This window comes from Tachypleus tridentatus, chromosome 11, assembly GCF_004210375.1.
Source record: "Tachypleus tridentatus isolate NWPU-2018 chromosome 11, ASM421037v1, whole genome shotgun sequence".
NCBI classification, from domain to species: domain Eukaryota; kingdom Metazoa; phylum Arthropoda; class Merostomata; order Xiphosura; family Limulidae; genus Tachypleus; species Tachypleus tridentatus.
Window position 1 is genome coordinate 5566084 of NC_134835.1, and position 16615 is coordinate 5582698.

Here is a 16615-nt window from a genome sequence, read left to right on the forward strand (position 1 = left end):
AAGCACATTACTGTTTTTACCACACCGTTAAGAAACAAGCCAATTTTTGAGACAAGATAATTTTGTTTGTTTATTAAACTGATTCTTATGAACTCGTAAAGGAAGTTTTTTGAACAATCTTTGTGTTTTAAATGTGTTCGTGACTTTCTACCAGCCTGTTAGGATTAACTGGGGGCGTACCTTGATGGGTTCGGTTTTAATTGACTCGCTGTATGAGGCGTTATGCTCGTCTGATAGTTGTTTTGCAGTTAAGCCTGGTCAGAGTGTAACAAACTCATAGAAAATGAACCAGAATAATGCATCTTACACTAGAGACTCGAGATGGGTTCGTGTGGCTTGTTTTAACCTCACGTATAATGCTACAAAATACTTTTAGTGAGCATTGTTAATCATTTTCTTGACATAAGACAACATGAGACTGTAGAGTATTTTTAGTGAATGTTTCGAAACTGGTTTCACTGATATAAATACTGCTAATAGCTTATTCCGTTTACTTTGCTACTTTGTGTTTTCTAACTGCTGCACACACATGATATTGTGTTATTTTATAATAATAACTTTCAGATTTCATTCAGACGTACATTCTATTTTTCCACATATATACTTTTTGCGTTATGTATTGCACACCATTGCCCCTACATTTAAAGTATAAATTGTTAACTTTAAATTTATTCACCGTCACTAAATAAATAAGCAACAAGCTTCATTAAAATAATGTTTAACCTATCCGAATTACAGAAGGCACTGACTGCCATCACCTTCCTAGGCCTTTCAGAAATGGTGTAAGCTAGAATTAATTCACGTGGATGGGTGTGAAAAATAAGCATTGTTGGGGTGTATTTAAATCCTTACGTCATATTTGTTAGCCGGTCAACAGTAAGGAGATTATAAGATCATGGTTACAGGTGTTTAAAATAAACTTTATTTTTATGCATATCAGCGAGCTTCAAGTGCTAATGTACGATATACTACAACTCCTTCTTTTGTGAACCAAGCAACTCCCCTTACAAATAACGTGTATATTAATCGCTTATGATAGGACTAGACCCAGTGTCCCTCCTTGTTTGATTGTTCTGTAGCGAATTCTTTGAGATTTACAAAACATTCTCTGTGTCATAAAACAATTTTTGAATTGTTCGAGCTTTGTTTACTGAATCTATTATATAGAAAACAATTTATGCGTCATACAAAAAACTTTTAACTCAATGAATTTAACAAATGTTTAGTTTTCGCCAGCAGAAGATATTAATGATGTTAGTATCCTTGAACACCTAAGTTTAGACAAGTGTATCTTTCCTTTAAAAACTAAATAACTGCCACGGTTTGTTTTTTTCATTGATCATCTTTATAAAATTGTTTTAGTTGTTCGAGCTTTGTTTACTGAACCTGTTTCACAGAAAATGTTCTCTCCGTTGTATCAAACTTCATGTACATTATTTGAGCTTTGTTTACTAAACCTGTTTTACAGAAAATGTTCTCTCCGTTGTATCAAACTTCATGTACATTATTTGAGCTTTGTTTACTGAACCTGTTTTACAGAAAATGTTCTCTCCGTTGTATCAAACTTCATGTACATTATTAGAGCTTTGTTTACTAAACCTGTTTTACAGAAAATGTTCTCTTCGTTGTATCAAACTTCATGTACATTATTCGAGCTTTGTTTACTAAACCTGTTTTACAGAAAATGTTCTCTCCGTTGTATCAAACTTCATGTACATTATTTGAGCTTTGTTTACTGAACCTGTTTTACAGAAAATGTTCTCTCCGTTGTATCAAACTTCATGTACATTATTAGAGCTTTGTTTACTAAACCTTTTTACAGAAAATGTTCTCTTCGTTGTATCAAACTTCATGTACATTATTCGAGCTTTGTTTACTAAACCTGTTTTACAGAAAATGTTCTCTCCGTTGTATCAAACTTCATGTACATTATTTGAGCTTTGTTTACTGAACCTTTTGTACAGAAAATATTCTCTCCGTTGTCTTAAGGAAAGTTGAACTGTTTGATTAACGTTTCCTGAATTTATTGGAGAACATTATCTGTCTGTTTTTTTTTTAAAGATGGATGCGCGTATAAGTCGAATGAGTATCCAGTTTTAAGGTCACGAACTGATATCCACGACAAGCCACCAACGTTATGTATTATCTCAGGTGTGGGGAGGCCTTCTCGTGAAGATTTTAATCAAGTTTAATGTAACTCGTACTATATTAGTAGATTTTAAACTTAAAAATTGCCAATTAATTTGTTTTGTACAGTAACATTCGTGTGACTCTAAAGTGAATAGGATTACATGAACAAACAAAATTAGTCGTATGTTTTGGGTAAAGATTGCTCCTGTATTTACCTGTCAAAGAAAAAAAAACGAAGTGTGTTTACCATCCTCTGTAAAAACTCACATGAGCAACGTTCTCTCAGTACATTACTAGAAACTGTCCCTTAGTAACAGTACTAGAACCTGTCCATCAGAAACAATACTGAAGATGCTGTCTCACAGTAACAATACTACAAGCTGACCCTCCGAAACAATACGAAGCCATCCCCCAGTAACAATACTAGAAGCTGTCCCTCAGGAACATTACTACAAACTATCCCTCAGAAACAATACTGAGTATGCTGTCTCACAGTAACAATACTACAAGCTGACCCTCTGAAACAATACAAAGCTGTCCCCCAGTAACAATACTAGAAGCTGTCCCTCAGTTACAATACTAGAAGCTATCGCTCGGAAATATTACTATGACCCAGTTTTTCTTGTTTGAACTGAAGATAATATCAAAAAGACAGCTGTTGACTGCACTACTGGACCATTTACCTTACAAAAAATGCATAGTTTAAATATTGTCTTTGGTGATGAATGGGAAACATCGATCATCAAGCGACAGAAGTGAGATGAAATCAGTAGATACGATATCAACACCACACACTGTTCTCTAATTATTCATTCATGTGAGGACAAAACTTAGTGATATCTTGAAGAGTAAAATATTCTATTGTTGTTTTTTGTTTATTCTGAATTTTATGTTTAAAACTTACAAGTTTACAAGCAACTACAAGGAAGTATTTTGAACTTGTAATTAGTAGAAACTATGAATATGTTGTATTTTGACTTGTAACCAACCGCCAGCAATTATGAGGATGTCATTTTTACTTTGTAACTAGGTGTAACTATGAGGATGTCATGTCTTAACTTGTAACCAATAGCGATTATGAGGATTTTGTTTTAACTTGTAACTAGTAGCAACTATGAAGGTGTCGTTTTAACTTGTAACCAGCAGGCAACTATTAGGGTGTCGTGTTTTAACTTGCAATTAGTGGCAACTATGATGATGTTGTTTTACGTTGCAATTAGTAGCAACTATGATGACGTTGTTTTAAGTTGCACATTGCAATGAAGCAACTACTAATGTTCATTCTTAAGTAATTCGAAAATGATTTTGCAAACAAATGTAATCCGTTTTTTACTGCTATTCTTCTTTGCAAAGTACAATCTTTAAAATGTCTTTTCGTAGCGAAAATTAACTATACTTGTAGGGTGTGGAAAAAGCGTTCAGTTCTGTTAAAAGAATGTATTATTTCGTATTATAACCTATGCTTTATTATATAGTTTTGTAGTTTTTATTATTTGCGTTTAACATTAAGAATATCAAATTTCCCTCTCATTAAACTTAATTTATTTTGTGGTTATTTGTATAAAGTATTAAAGAGGAAGATTGGTTGTTAAGGTTTATGAACGGAAGCATATATTTCACTGATTTTCACTAGAGGTGTAAAATATATTACTTTATCGAAGAAGTAACTGTTATACCCACAATAGAAATCTCTATAAATAATTACATACTAACCCATTAGCATCATGTAAAAAGCCATGTTTTAAAGCTTCACCTGGACTGTAAAACAAATTGAAGCAAGTAAAAAGAAGGACTTTGTACAAATCGGAAATGATGTACATTTTGAAGTGGATTACATGTGCCTAAAGAAACAGGTATCCTAGCGTGCTTGTTGATGTTTATCAATCGCTTAGGAGGTTAAAAAGTTCGTGAGGACCTGTTTACCCTCACCTGGCTTGGTACTAACTCTCTTAAAGATAACACGATATTAGATGCTGATTCACGGCCAATAGTAAGTCATTGGTGCTGCAGACGTGGCAGTATTTAATATGCCCTTGGAGTCAGAAAACTAAAGCATGCAAACATCGCATCTTTATTAAATGAATAAACGGGCAGATAGAAACACAAACACAGAGAGAGATAAAAGATAGGGAGATTCACTAACACTGAAACTTATAATAAAAACAGAAATGACTGATGCAATGTATTGAAATAATATTTGTTTTATAAAAGAAGATGACTGAAAAAATTTAACTAAAATGAACAAAGATCGTGCTAACGCATCTAAACAATATTACGTATGAACAGTAAATAAACCTCATCTCAACAGTGTTATGTACTTGCAGTGTGTTGGTTTTAATGTATATAAACAATATTGTGTTCTGAAAATATATAAAGCTCGTGTTAATGTATCTCAACAATACCATTAACTGGCAATGTATGAAATTCATGTTACTATATCTCAACAATGTTATTTACTGACAATGTACGAAGTTCATACTGATGTATCTCAACAATGCTATTTACTGACAATATATGAAATTCGTGTTAATGTGTCTCAACAATATTATACAGTAGCAGCAAACAAAACTCGTATTGATGTATCTAAAAAAATCTACGTACTGATAGTATATGAAGCTCGTGGTAATGTATCCAAACACTGTTTATGATGTTCGACATAAAAACATTAAATTCATAAGATTGCGTGTGTGAAAGGGGTTTTGTTTTTTTTATAATTTCGCACAACGCTACACGAGGGTTATCTGCACTAAATGTCCCTAATTTAGCAGTGTAAGACTAGAAGAAATGCAGCTGGTCATCACCACCCACCGCCAACTGTTGAGCTACTCTTTTTCCAACAAATAGTGGGATTAACCGTCACTTTATAGCACTCTCATAGTTGAAAAGGTGATCATGTTTGGTGCGACGGGAATTCGAACCCGCGACCCTTATATTTTTAATCTAACGCCTCAACTACCTGGCCATGCTGGGCCAAGGAGTTTGACAAATGTGGAATGTGACAGTAGTTAATAATGTAAGTAGCAACAGTTATTTTTATAAACGGTTTTGCTTAACAGTACAACTAGTTCACATGAATGATTTGCATGAATTGACACCTGCTGTTATGACAAACACTTAACGTAGATCTTCACGTCTGCCACATTGTGGTTAAAATTAGGGATAATTTACACTATATAACGTGTTTTTGTTTTCTTCTAGAACTTTGATTCGTTATGGCTGGAGGGTTGTTTATTATGAACGACCACGTTACGAATATACAAATAAGAGTTAGTGACGATAATTTACAATCTATACCATAGAAAGAGGTCTTTCCTTGAAAGCTCTCTGTCATTGTGCCTGATCCCATGCCACCCTCTAATGTGTGTACCTGGCGGGACTGTTAAGAGCTCTTGTGAGTTAAGACCTGCTACAACACGTCTCACCCTAGTAGAGTAACTTAAGAAGTGGAGGTTGGTGGGCCGGAAGTGGTTTGTGATTTTAACGCAAATTATGGTCAAGGAGGATGTCGACAAAATATCAACCACTGCTACACCTTTTAATAAATGTTGTAGTACTGGGCACCCGGCTACACCCTTTAATAAATGTTGTAGTACTGGGCACCCGGCTACACCCTTTAATAAAGTATAAATGTTGTAGTACTGGGTACCCGACTACACCTTTAATAAAGTATAAATGTTGTAGTACTGGGCACCCGGCTACACCTTTTAATAAAGTGTAAATGTTGTAGTACTGGGCACCCGGCTACACCCTTTAATAAAGTGTAAATGTTGTAGTACTGGGCACCCGGCTACACCCTTTAATAAAGTGTAAATGTTGTAGTACTGGGCACCCGGCTACACCCTTTAATAAAGTGTAAATGTTGTAGTACTGGGCACCCGGCTACACCCTTTAATAAAGTGTAAGTATTGTAGTACTGGGCACCCGGCTACACCCTTTAATAAAGTGTAAATGTTGTAGTACTGGGCACCCGGCTACACCCTTTAATAAAGTATAAATGTTGTAGTACTGGGTACCCGACTACACCTTTTAATAAAGTATAAATGTTGTAGTACTGGGCACCCGGCTACACCTTTTAATAAAGTGTAAATGTTGTAGTACTGGGCACCCGGCTACACCCTTTAATAAAGTGTAAATGTTGTAGTACTGGGCACCCGGCTACACCCTTTAATAAAGTGTAAATGTTGTAGTACTGGGCACCCGGCTACACCCTTTAATAAAGTGTAAGTATTGTAGTACTGGGCACCCGGCTACACCCTTTAATAAAGTGTAAATGTTGTAGTACTGGGCACCCGGCTACACCCTTTAATAAAGTGTAAATGTTGTAGTACTGGGCATCCGGCTACACCCTTTAATAAAGTATAAATGTTGTAGTACTGGGCACCTGACTACACCCTTTAATAAAGTGTTAATGTTGTAGTACTGGGCACCCGGCTACGCCCTTTAATAAAGTGTAAGTGTTGTAGTACTGGGCACCCGGCTACACCCTTTAATAAAGTGTAAATGTTGTAGTACTGGGCACCCGGCTACACCCTTTAATAAAGTGTAAATGTTGTAGTACTGGGCACCCGGCTACACCCTTTAATAAAGTATAAATGTTGTAGTACTGGGCACCCGACTACACCATTTAATAAAGTGTTAATGTTGTAGTACTGGGCACCCGGCTACACCTTTTAATAAAGTGTAAATGTTGTAGTACTGGGCACCCGGCTACACCCTTTAATAAAGTGTAAATGTTGTAGTACTGGGCACCCGGCTACACCCTTTAATAAAGTGTAAATGTTGTAGTACTGGGCACCCGGTTACACCCTTTAATAAAGTATAAATGTTGTAGTACTGGGCACCCGACTACACCCTTTAATAAAGTGTAAATGTTGTAGTACTGGGCACCCGGCTACACCCTTTAATAAAGTGTAAATGTTGTAGTACTGGGCACCCGGCTACACCCTTTAATAAAGTGTAAATGTTGTAGTACTGGGCACCCGGCTACACCCTTTAATAAAGTGTAAATGTTGTAGTACTGGGCATCCGGCTACACCCTTTAATAAAGTATAAATGTTGTAGTACTGGGCACCCGACTACACCCTTTAATAAAGTGTTAATGTTGTAGTACTGGGCACCCGGCTACGCCCTTTAATAAAGTGTAAGTGTTGTAGTACTGGGCACCCGGCTACACCCTTTAATAAAGTGTAAATGTTGTAGTACTGGGCACCCGGCTACACCCTTTAATAAAGTGTAAATGTTGTAGTACTGGGCACCCGGCTACACCCTTTAATAAAGTATAAATGTTGTAGTACTGGGCACCCGACTACACCATTTAATAAAGTGTTAATGTTGTAGTACTGGGCACCCGGCTACACCTTTTAATAAAGTGTAAATGTTGTAGTACTGGGCACCCGGCTACACCCTTTAATAAAGTGTAAATGTTGTAGTACTGGGCACCCGGCTACACCCTTTAATAAAGTGTAAATGTTGTAGTACTGGGCACCCGGTTACACCCTTTAATAAAGTATAAATGTTGTAGTACTGGGCACCCGACTACACCCTTTAATAAAGTGTAAATGTTGTAGTACTGGGCACCCGGCTACACCCTTTAATAAAGTGTAAATGTTGTAGTACTGGGCACCCGGCTACACCCTTTAATAAAGTGTAAATGTTGTAGTACTGGGCACCCGGCTACACCCTTTAATAAAGTGTAAATGTTGTAGTACTGGGCATCCGGCTACACCCTTTAATAAAGTATAAATGTTGTAGTACTGGGCACCCGACTACACCCTTTAATAAAGTGTTAATGTTGTAGTACTGGGCACCCGGCTACACCCTTTAATAAAGTGTAAATGTTGTAGTACTGGGCACCCGGCTACACCCTTTAATAAAGTGTAAATGTTGTAGTACTGGGCACTCGGCTACACCCTTTAATAAAGTCTAAATGTTGTAGTACTGGGCACCCGGCTACACCCTTTAATAAAGTATAAATGTTGTAGTATTGGGCACCCGACTACACCCTTTAATAAAGTGTTAATGTTGTAGTACTGGGCACCCGGCTACACCCTTTAATAAAGTGTAAATGTTGTAGTATTGGGTATCCGTAAGACTAAGAGTGTTGCGCCACGTAATAAAGTTTCAGAGCAGGAGACCTCGCGAGTTTCAATATTATTGATTTTAGAGTGATAATAAGTGCTTTAACTTGGATTGCTTCATATATTCCTATAGAGTTCATTAAATAAATCATGTAATAACACCTTTGTTTTTACTTTTCAGTTGAAGAAGCCGATTACGGAAGAAACGACGAGTCCACGACATTAGTGCCTTCTAATGTTTCGAAAATTATTTCAAATCAACAGATGAACAAAAAAACAGATGTCCAAAGGTATTCAAATCCGGACCTCGGTTTTACACCATTCACTGAACCTACTGCTGTGGAAACTACGGGTGAAGTAACATTAAGATCCTCAGTAGAAAGAACTTCTATGATTAGGATATGTGAACGTAAGAAAACTGAACCTTGTAACGATACGAGCTTAGAACTGAACTATTCACTGATGGCTGAGGAGAGTCCATTAGACTTTAGCTTGAGAAGAGGAGCTTTTCCAAAGCCAAGAGTAAATAATCGATTTTCGAGATCTATTGAAAATGGGCACAGTTCGGAGACGCAAGACGCGCCACTAGATTTGTCTGTCTCGCGGAGAAAAGTTGTAAACAATAACTGTCCTGTTCGTACTAAGGTGAAATGTACTGAAGTAAACTCTACCAATCCCAATGACGCATGGACTGATAGTTCAGCAGAAGTTATTGTCCACGATAACTGTTTTCATTTTAACGCCTTCGAAATGGGTGGTAAACTGAGTCCTAGTAAACTTTCTAATTTCTCTAACTCACCATTTAAATCAGTTTCCAAGTCTGACTTAACATCCCCATGCTCCAGTATGCAGTATCCAGGCGTTCAGAATCAGCCTTTGTGCACTAACATCAGGAGTAGCAGTACCCTGGAGGAGATCAGTTCGGTAGTTCAGGTGTCATCTAAAACTGACGGTTATCGACAAAGGACCCGACAGAATCCTTGGCAAAGTCAGTGGATTAGTAAAAGCGGAGAGCAGACTAAAGATGTCTTCACGTGTGTGTGGTGCAATGACTCTTTTCCGAGTTTAGCAGATATGACACAACATATGAAGAACAGTTCCCGCTGTGGCATGGCTGGCATTCAAGACCCTTGCTTATCCCCTACAACACCGTCGTCATCTGTGTCTCTAATTCATGGATCGAAAGGCTCAACTTCAATTGGAAGCAGAAATTTCTTGGTTAAAGAGTCCATGACACTTCCCCGAAAACTTGTTCGGGGCAAGATATCTGGCTTGGTAAAGGTGCAGAACAAACAAAGGAGATTTTAAAGTGCATGTGGTGTGGACAGTCATTCAAGAGTTTGGCAGACATGACGACTCACATGCGGATCACCCAGCACTACATAAATATCATCAGTCAAGATCAGCTCGTCTCCTGGAGGAGTACAGAGGACAAGGCGGCCTCCCATTCTAATCTAAACGCTGTTCTTACTTGTAAAGTGTGTGATCATACCTTTGGAAGCCTTAAAGAGCTAAGTTACCATATTGTGAAAAATTCCCACTATAAAGAACATATACTGCGTTCAATCACAGAAGGAGGAGGTCGTCGTCGACAGACCAAGGAAAGGAGGAAGAAATCCCTTCCTGTACGAAAACTTTTGGAACTTGAACGTATGGAGTTACACACATCCGCTCGAGTAAAAGGTCAAGATAACGACACATTTTCCAAAATAAAACCCATTCAAGGAAGAATATCTTGCGAAGAATGTGGGGAAAAGGTGGACGCAAAAGATTTCATATATCATATCAAAAGTTGTTCCCAAAGTTCCAAAACACAAGACATAGGAATTACGCAGTCCAACAATGCAAGTGAGTATGACAGTCCTGGAAGCTTGCAGATTGACCAAACAGCTGTGTTTGTTCCTAGTTCTAGTCCTGATCAAGTTAAATCTGATATGATAAAAAAGACTGAAGATATCACAAAAGAGTCATCAAATGAACAAGTCGAAGTGATAGACAAACGTGAAGGTGGTTTAACTGGTTGTTCTTCAGTATTAAATAAAATCGAAAAATTGATAGAAAAGAGTTTTGAAGATAAAAGCAAGAATAATAATTTCCGTTCTACTGGAATATTACAAAGGTTAGGTATTGATGAAGACATTTACCCTCCGTGGCATTCTTTAGGAATCTCTACAAAACCCAAGAATTCGAAGTATGTTACTGAAAACTCTAGATCTTTGGTCTCCTCAGCAGGATTAGAAAAGGGTCAGAGCACAACACCTGACCCAATATCAACAGAAGAAGAGGCATCCTTATCTGGAAACACTCGACTCGAAGAAAGTTATTTGTTAGCATTCCGAGGAAGATCATCACATTCGCCACCATGTTCAAAAACTTCAGCTAACAACCAAGAATCCTGGTCGTATTCACTTGCTGTAGATACATTTAATAGCAAGACGGTTTGTTACCAACTTGAGAATGATGACTTTACTTCCAATACTAAGTCGATCAGTGCAGAATCACCGAAGATTAGCCCATATGCCAGTCTAACAGTTCCAATTCCAGCAGAATCTGATGTGGACTCAGGTAGTCCATCAGCATGTGATAGTTTCAGTGATTGTAAAGAAGCATTTTCTGAAACTGGAGGCTCTAGCCGTATTACTGACGTACGTAGTGCATCCAGATCCAGCGCAAGTAGTATCTCAGTTTCGTCTAAGCCTTCAATTTCCGAACACCAGGATAGCGAAGAACTCAATAGTGAAAAAATACACCCTACCACAGTAAGAGATAGTGAAGTACTTAATAATGAAAACAGACACTCTATCACAGTAAGAGATAGTGAATTACTTAATAGTGAAAAAATACACCCTATCATAGTAAGAGATAGTGAAGTACTTAATAGTGAAGAACTATATGCTACCACAGTAAGAGATAGTGAAGCACTTAATAGTGAAAAAATACATCCTACCACAGTGGAAGGTAGAGGCTCTTCGAGCAAGAAAAACCCGCCATTTATCTCATCAGAATCCCCACCTTTAGAATTAAACCACATAAAAGAAAAAAGACACGAAGAAGTATCAGAGCACCCTCTGAAAGAGCTGCAAAAACTTTTAGACAAAACTAATGTTAGAGTTACCAAACCTAACCACGAGATATCACAAGGTTCGATCCTCGAATTTTCTTGGGCATGTAATGAAGCGGCAGCTTCAGACTCACTTATGAAGTGTGCCTTCTGTGACACCCATTTTATTTCTAAAGGTGCCTACAGGCACCATCTAAGTAAAGCCCACTTTGTTAAAGATGGATATGATTCTTCTTGGAACTTAAAGGACTTTCATGAGCCTCCCGCTCTCGTGAAGGAGTCCACACAGTCTACGGAAGAAAGTCCTCACTATAAGTTTATAAAGTACACGGAATTAGCAAAACAATTATCGAGCAAATACGTGTGAACCTATTAACGTGGAACTTTGTAATTTTTAAAAGACTGAAAACGTTAGGCATCTATAGACAGTACGATGACATTTTTTTTTTGAAGATTTAAGAAATGCTCTCCGTTTAACATTCTCTTAGCATTACTGTCATGATTTAAATATGCTAAAGCTTAATAAGAACATGCTTTAATCAAACTTATTGTGAGCAAAAACAAAATTGATTACGTAATTGTTAAGAAATATATACAGGTTTAAACCATTAATAATCATGTGGTCAGCTCAATATGTAATTTTGATCCTAAACACTTTTTTTGTGTATAAAAGTGCAAAATAATTTGTAGGACTTCTTACAATTTGATTTTAATTAATATTTCTAAGAATTGTTTCTTTTTCTAAGCTACTTGACAAGCATGAAAATGTGAATTCTGGGTGTGAAATAGATGATCAGGGTTTGAGTCAACTTGCCGATAAGAACAAGGAATTGTATCATTAGTATCTAGTGTCGGAAATATATCGAAATTTCAAATGTTCAACTGGTAAAGTGAGTGGAACAGTATTTTTTAGCTTACAGAGATTTCTCTGACTGGTAACTATTTTTATTTTATTTTATAAAATTGTCGATATTTTTCCACATTGTCAAATTATCAAATAACTGTTTGAAATCATGGGTTTATTTAACAGCCGTGTATTCATTGTCAGTTTTAGAGATGATTGAAATCCATAAATAATTTTATGAAAGTATCCATATCTGGTTAGTAGGCTAAGTCTTGGTTTGTTTATTTTGTATTTTGTGAAGATCTACGCGAGGGCTAGTCATCGCCACTCACTACTTACCAATGACTAGTAGGATTGACTGTGACATTATAACGTTCCCATGGCTGAAACTTCGAGCATGTTTGGTGGGACGAGAATTCGAACTCACGCCCCCCCCCCATGGTTACCTGCTGTATAAATATCGAAATGTAATAGTGTAAACATTAGATCTGAAAATAACTTGTTTCATTATGTGTAAGAATGTTGTTTATTTAATGGTTTGTTTCATCACAAAGCGACAATTTGGTTTCTCTTTTCCACTACGGAAAACACGAGATCAGCAGTGGATAAACCTGTAACAAATGAAGACATTTTGGATAAAAATATGTGATGTTCCTTAAAAACAAAACAAAATACTATATAGATCACTTGTCACACATTAACATATTACATATTAACATACGTCACTCTTTTTACAGGTTAAAATATTACTGTTAGTTTTTGATGAAGAATTTCGAAAAGTTGCAAAATTCGTAAATTATACAATTTCCAAAAATTGCAGATCTTCTGAATGAAGAAAGTGACGAACAAATTTGATAAACTGTAGAATCTATGTATACGCAATTTTGAAAAATTCAATAGATTTCACAATTCATAATAATGAATGTTTCATCTTTCACAGTGGGCGATAAGATTCTACCCCTTATTTGTTTTTATATTTAAACTACTATAGGATATCAAGGTTATCGTAGATGTTTGTCGATCGCAGTTCACAATGATCATTATTTTGAACATTTTATTTTCGGCTTTCAATAAGATGCAGGCAGAATAGAAGCATGTTTGTTTTTTATAGCTTAGTTTTGTGTTAGTGTTTTAAGGTATATATATATATATATATATATATATATATATAACTTTTGGAGCATATTTATAACCATTTTTACAAATAGAACACATTTACAAAATCGTATAGAAAACAACATCTGTTTTTCTGCACGTGAGGAATCATATCAGTTTCTGGATATTTATATATATATATTGGTTTATCTATAAGTTTCATTACTTTGATTAGCGTGTAATGAAAACGATAAAAGATTGTTGTATATAACACAGAAGGTTGTGTGGATGTTTGTAAACACTTGTACTTAATTTTTTCTTCAATTTTAGCTGAAAAATTCTCATTTGCCAAGTGCTTCCACCTGTTTAATCTCACTGTAAATAGCCATGGTTTCGAGAGTGTAAGCCTTGATAATGTTGTTATTTATTACTCTATCTCACCCACTGGTGTTTCTTATGAATTATTAAACAGAATGTTTTGTCAAAAGTTGTTGCCTGGTGTTTGTTACTTTTAAGTTGCTTTTCACATTACATGCTATTAAAAAGTAAAGGGTTAAAATCGACGTTCATTAAAACAAGAACGCATTAGTTTATGTATGCTTTTACTGAGAAAATTAAATGGTTTAATTTTAAAATGTTAATTAGACATAGTTTTGGTTTGTTTTTTTGCATTCAGTGAACACTGATCAAGTATCTTCTACAGCTGAGTATTAACTACAGCTTTAGATTCCATAGTTTATGTACACGGTATTGTCTGGAAATCTCAGTTAGTACTAAATGTTTATTAATGACATTAGAAGTCATGATCGTATAACCTGCATATGAATACAGTTAATTAATAAAACTAGGTAAAACGAAAAAACTAATAGTAACTCATTATAAATCCACTTACCAGTTGTATGTTTACACAACTTTATTCGCATTGATGGACATAGCAGATAGCCCGATGTGGCTTTGTTAGAAGCAAACAAGCATATAGACAAGACCATAACATATTTGAGTTAGAACTAAATAATATCTTTAAGCAGAAGTGCTCCCTGCCGGTGGATCAAATTAAATGTTGAGATTTACAACGCTAAAATCCAGGGTTCAGTTTCATGACGTTTATGAAGTGTAGATAATTTGTTATAAAGATATACGCTAAGAAATAACACCAAAGCAGAAATATAAAACAAATCAGTTACGTTTAAAACTTATTATATAGACAGAAATATTTACATATAAGTGTGTGACGTTTACAATAACAACCACTTCACACCGTCTATAGAACGTTTTTAATGATATTAAGTGATTGTCATTAAGTATTAGTTCAACGTTCTTATATATACACATATAACTTAGATATGTATATATATTACTTACTTAGATAAACAGTGTAAGCAAAAGAATGTTTCGTAGAATTTGGAGATGTTCTGCGACTAATGATTTTTACGTGTTATACACGGTTGAAGATGTTAATCCTTGTTGTACGAAACTGTGTATCACTACACGTTCTGTCTGCTTCACGTAGGCTAAACTTTTGTTTCACTTACAAAGATACAAAACCTCTATTAATAAGTCAGTAATACTCAATACTGTCTTGTTAATGCTAATATAAAATTCAAGTATGTATTGATACTTAGAAAAAGAAAATATTCTACGCTCAACGCCTGGTTTAACGAGCAATCAGGAGCTCAGTGTGTTGGCAAACAAGCTAGTCCTAACGCAATTTCCAAGTGTCAAAGCTATAGAAGAGCTATCTACGATAGACATACCTAATTTATCAGTGAAAGACTAGATGGAAGGCTTCTAGCCATTACCACCACTCCGCCAACAACTGAGTTTTACCAACGAATAGTGTGATTGATCGTAACATAAAAACAATCCCATAGCAGAAAGGGAAAACATGTTTCGCGAGTCGAACCATGCCAGACTACAACATATTAGGTAAAGACGTCACGAAATTTCGATGTCGCGTTGAATTGAGTCACTATGGTGTGGCACCGGTGGCTGCCAAAAGAGTGTTGTTTCTTCAATTTTAAGCAAAGTTACTCCAGGGCTATCTACGTTAACCGTTCCTAATTTTGAAGTGATAGACTAGAAGGAACAAAATCTATCGCCGACTTTTGGGCTGTTTTTTAACTAAAAAATAGTAGAATTAAACTTCATATTATAACACCTCCACGGCTGAATGGTTAAGTACGTTTGGCAACGGATTTCGACCCCACCGCTCCCAATTTGCGAGTCAAACTCTCTAATCATTAGTTCGACAATACATTGATTCAATACGTTGGACCAATAAGTAATGACCTGTTGTCTTCCATTCTAAACGGCTACAAGTGTGAAGGTACATCAAATAGCAGTCGTGATAAATGCTGTATTGTTATTTTGTTTGATGGAGAGACAAACAGAACAAACCACAATCTTATCAGAATAATGTATCATATCCACAAATGTACAGAAAACAACACAAATGAAATGAAATTAACACTTTAGTGTATTTAATAATTACAACCAAAACAGATAGCAGTAAACCACAATACACAACTGTGGACGTACAAAGCTAGAAACTACCGGGTTTCGACTCCCATAGTGGGCAGAGCACAGATAGCTCATTCTGTAGCTGTGTGCTAAACAACAAACAACGATAAAAATTTGACAACTCATTTGCGGAAACTATTCCGTTATTTTTATAGTTAGGTAAATCAAACAAGAAAATCTATCTCCGATTACCATATTTAAATCTTTTATAACTTAAACTTCAGTCGCATGACAGAGTTCCAGTGAAAAACTGTTGAATCAAATTTTTATCTGATAGACAGTGCCTGTAATTACAATTTGAACATTAACAAGTAGGAAAAACATGCTGTTAATTTAGAAAAGTTTACCAGAAAAAATAAAAATTCTTATATGTACTTAAGAGTGTTTTTTTTTCATGATATATTTTATGCGACCGTTTTTTTCTGATTATATCCCTTACTGAGAAATTTCAGGTACCGTAATTACAGTATTATCATATATGACCGTTCTTTTCACGTTGTAAAATATTTAAAACTTGTGGTTGTTCTTGATTATGAAATTATTATTTATTTGTGGCCTTTCTTTTCTAAAAGTTGTTTCTGATTACGATATTAATATCTGTGGCCCTTTATTTTTCTTTGTGTTACCTAATAAAAACGTGTAGTTGCTTGTAATTGGATATTATCACTTGTAATTTTTTCTTTTTGTTATCACCTACTAGTTGCTCCTAACTGTAATATTCTTACATGTGGACACCTACTATTTGCTCCTAACTGTAATATTCTTACATGTGGACACCTACTAGTTGCTCCTAACTGTAATATTCTTACATGTGGTCACCTACTAGTTGCTCCTAACTGAAATATTCTTACATGTGGTCACCTACAAGTTGCTCCTAACTGTAATATT

The 16615-nt window shown here is 35.8% G+C and overlaps 1 pseudogene across 1 annotated transcript in view; it reads left to right on the forward strand.

Moving 5' to 3' along the window:
* The window catches only part of LOC143231632 (protein tiptop-like), a 139687-nt pseudogene extending 126045 nt beyond the window's left edge, over nucleotides 1–13642 (forward strand). Inside the window, exon 2 of the transcript XR_013017085.1 lies at nucleotides 8389–13642. The product of XR_013017085.1 is annotated as a protein tiptop-like (transcript). The remainder of the gene's footprint in view (nucleotides 1–8388) is intronic.
* Nucleotides 13643–16615: the final 2973 nt, after the last annotated feature.